General features: G+C 40.4%; 1 long non-coding RNA gene across 1 annotated transcript; it reads left to right on the forward strand.

The window, feature by feature from the left end:
- The first annotated feature begins 390 nt into the window (after positions 1-390).
- Positions 391-1358, forward strand: LOC122037310. Its single transcript, XR_006127612.1, has 3 exons — positions 391-762; positions 846-1066; positions 1218-1358. It is a non-coding gene; the product is annotated as an uncharacterized LOC122037310 (long non-coding RNA).
- The last annotated feature ends 3033 nt before the right edge of the window (positions 1359-4391 follow it).

Genomic DNA, 4391 nt, shown 5'->3' on the forward strand with positions numbered 1-4391 from the left:
ATCAATGTTTGTAAGAAGCTGCTTTGCCTTCAACAAAGAAGTATTTCTAGTAGAGCTTTTTAATGCCTTGGATTGACAATCACCTATGTTGTAACCAACTAAATCCAGCCTTCTTACTTTCCTTCTTTAATTATTCATTTTTATACTGTAAAATACTGAAAATTAGCGAATAATGATAAGGGATTTTTCCGGAATTTTTAGAAATTTTTCGGGAATTTTTCAGAGCTCGTACGGACGAGTTCACGAGGATAAAAGCGGGACCCGGAAAAGTCTGTTTAGGCTACCCGATTTAAGCGAGGAAAAGATTTTATTTATATGTCTTATTCCTTTTTATTTCCTTTGTTTTTGTTTTTCGTTTTGTTGTCGCCGAAACCGAGCCAAAGCCGCACCCCTTCCTTCTTCTCCCCGACGCCGACGCGCGCTTCACCTTCTTTGCCCTAACCGGCGTCGACGCCGGCGGTTTCTTCCACTCCACAGTCGAGTGATCTTGTGCCCTAGAGAGCAGCAGCGAGTCACCACCGCCGCACCTCCCCGTTGCACACTGCGAGCCGATCTTTGCCCTCTACCTTGCGGACCCGTGCCCTAGATCGCCGGGAGCCAGGAGCGTGCGTCGATGATAGAGGTCTCCGATCAAGAAGGGGAATCCTAGCTCTAGTCTTGACCCTTTCTCCTCATCGTCGGCTTGGATTTACCGTGCCGTGCCCTAGCTCCAAGCTTCGGCTCCTCTTTAGGGCAAGGGTGTTTCGGTAAGGTAACAACAAGGTGAGTTAGGTTGTGTTGTTTGATCTATGATCTCTATTGCTATCTTTACTGGATTCGATTGATTCCAACCTTGATCTGGACAGTGGAGAAGAATTTCAGGAGGTGAAGTTCTGTTCTATTCTGTGGTGTATATTTCTTGATCACCTGAGATGTTATCTTCATCTGATCAGTGGGAAGGATTTTAGCAGTGAGGCTCTATTACTGTGATGCTGGAATTGTGATTATTGAGGTGTTATCCAGCAACTTTCCCTAACCGGTAGCAACATCTTTGATTGTGATCTATTGGTGATCACCTTGGATTTGGGTAAGTTTTTAAAGGTTAATTATTACTTTGTTTAAATGATACGAATTAGGTATATGTGTAGATTGATTAGGGTTTTGCCCTAATTTAGTCTTAAAGATTTTATTTAGCTATTATATGGATTTAGCTAAATAAAATATATATGTATTGTTAGTGGACACAGGACGTTGACGAGAGACGAGCATCTTGACGTTGGATTTGACTGGATTGGATCTACAGTTAAAGGCGGGTACCTCTTGACTTATCTTTTATGATATTGTCTTTGGATATGCATAGTATTTTATAACTACAAGCAATGAACATGTTTGTCTTTGGTATGTCACTGTTTGATATCCATAGCATGTTAGGTTTGTCACCTGTGATGTATCCGTGCTTATATCTCGTGATTTGTTGCCATGATTATCTTGTTACCATGAGTATCTTAGTTTCTAGAGTGACATACCATGCTTACTGAGGTTAGGACTAGGATTTGGATTGTTGTTTCTGGCCTGTGTATCTAGATTATCTGATACTTAGGTTTTTGTGCCATATCAGATTTGTGTACCTCTATTTGTATATCATATATGATTCGGGTGTTTAGACCCTGATTCTTTGATCTGTGTATATTGTTGGTACATATGCTATGGAAGAGGGATATGATTTGGGTCTAGGTTGTTATACCTTAGAGGACTTGTATACCCTAGATCCGTGGATTTGACTTACTGATACTGTGGTACCCATATTATGTATATATGGATTTTTTTATGCTGATCAGGATATTCCATACTTATTATGTTCAGGACATAGGATTTTTGATATTCTATCTGACCTGTGTACTCTAGATCTTGGTATGTGACCATCGCTTTTACAGTACCCATTTTGTATGTATGGATATGGTTATGTTGATCAGTTTTTGCCATGCTTAGTGTCATGCATCATGATTGCATGCTGTGCGATAGTCGACTCCATTGTTGTTGAGCACATCGCCAGTTACATGGATCTGCACACACCACCACTCATGGGTTAGTGGTATTCAGACAGGTGTGTGACGGTACTCTGTTTGGCTTCGTTGGTTAGGTGACACAACGTGTTAGCCGGCAGGGATTCCTCCCCGTCATCGTGTACCGGGAGTTGAGAGCATTGAGCTCCCCCATTTATGATTTGGGGTCACAGGACAGGAGTACTCCGACAGCATCCCGTCCACTCGGTCACTCATCAGGAGCAGTGACGACAGAGTGCACGGTTGTCACAGCCCTACCCACTCGGTCTCGCCATTTGTGTGTGAGATGACTGACTGGCGTCAGGGGTGACCAGGACGCATCATTAGCATCATATGCATTGATGCATTTATATTCTTATGATTGTGTTTGCTGCATTTGGTTGCTGCATTTTGGTTGGATACATACTTTTGACCTGCATACAGGATTATTGACACTTTCGGTTTGACGACCTTTTTGTCTGGATAGGAGTTCCTGGTGAGTACAGCTTCCTCAGTTACCTTTCAGTTTTGCGTATTCCCTATATATGATTAGGAAGCTGTATTCCATGATTGTTGCTGTTAGATATATCTTACTACTCATGTCCATTGGTATTCGCTGAGTTGTTGAACTCACCCCCGTTGATACTATCTTTTTCAGGTACCAGGTTTGGTTTTGGTGTCGCTTGGAGTATCCTGTCTGCTGGTCCCCACGTCACATCAGAGGACTTATCGGTTTCACGTATGTTTTGTTTTGTTTTATGTATCAGTTTGTTGGCTCTGTACTCCGGTTTTGTTTTTGGAGTATTGATGTCGTTATGTGGTATTTTGTATTTGTTGTTGGTTGTGTAAGCCTAGCCGGCTAGCAGTTTTGTGTTTGGTTTGTATATGGTTTCTATCGTTTTCCGTTGTATTTTGGTTTTGGTACAGCCGAGTGGGCTGCTTTATTTTTAACTACGTGGTTGTGTCAGCCAGAGGCTGAATTTGATATTAACTGCGTGGTGTTTGTTTTCTTTTATTGTTATTATTCCAGCCGCATGTGGCTGAGGTATATAGTGCTTGTAGAAAAGTTTCATATTGTCCGCCGTACAGGGGAGATGCTGCCGAAATTTCTTCGGACAGAGACTCCTCCGGGGCGTAACAATTTAGTGGTATCAGAGCAGGTATACGATACTTGCTATGTGTTTTGGATTTTCGAGATTTGTCTGATATCAATTTATTTGGTATCAGAGATCGACTTACGAGTCTTATTTCCGGTGTTTCGGATTTTGTGTTTTGGTCTTCTCGATGTGACTTTTTGGATTTTGGGACCTGGCAGCGGCAGGACATCTCCAAGCTGTAGGAGGTATGTTGGTATATGTTGTCCTACCTTTCTGTTAGTATATGCACTGTTGTGTATTACAGTTTATGACATGTATTAGCACTCTTTACTAGTACCTGTCTAGTTGATATATCATACATTTTATGCATTAGGTAAACCACTGATGATGATCGACCTTGATAGAGGTTAAGGGTTACAGTTTCTGGTGATTTATTATATCATACACCAGTAGTTTTTAGCTTCTGTTATTATTAGTTGATTAGAAGATCGATGCACATACCAGCATCTGCTATTATTAGCTGGATAGTGAATAGTATCTATGTATTCATGCTGACATAGCTAGTAGAATACCATATTACCTCAGTTAATTTCATCAGTAAATATTGGTTTACTCTTGTTAAATTGGTCAGTAGAAGTCTGATTTACACTAGTTGATTTGGGTAGTCGTGTATTGGTATACCTTAGTTGCTTGTGGAGGACTAAGGTATTCTTGATTAGTTAGAAGATGATTGATTTAGTTTTGTTGGTTTGATCAGTAGAGGACAATTATACTCTATTTTTAGAGGTTCGAATCTTTTGATTTTTCGTGCTTAGTTGGATATTATGAGCACATTGAAGTACATGACTGTTACTGACGTGGGAAAAGACGGAATTAGCCGTATATCGTTGTTGGTTTGGTCAGTCTTTAGAGGATTGATTTATCCTATTCCGTGGGTACTTTAAATTTAGACTGTAAGTACCTTGTAGGATAACTTAGTAGGTGGCGTAGGGTTTGTGTGGTAGATTGGATTTAAAATATGTTGATTATACTCTTGGCATATGTTTATATATGTCAGGTGAGTGTGGTTTGATGGTATTGTTGATTTTACCTACGAATAATATGTGCACACGGGTTTGGTATACATTGTTGGAGGTATCATGGTGAATTATACCTATGATGTGAGTATTTTTGGTGTGTACTAATTTGAGGATTATGTCGATCATACATATGTTGTGTGTGCACGTGTGTCAGATGTATGGTTGGTAGCATCATGATGATTCTACCTATGTTA

This window comes from Zingiber officinale, unplaced genomic scaffold, assembly GCF_018446385.1.
Source record: "Zingiber officinale cultivar Zhangliang unplaced genomic scaffold, Zo_v1.1 ctg251, whole genome shotgun sequence".
NCBI lineage: Eukaryota > Viridiplantae > Streptophyta > Magnoliopsida > Zingiberales > Zingiberaceae > Zingiber > Zingiber officinale.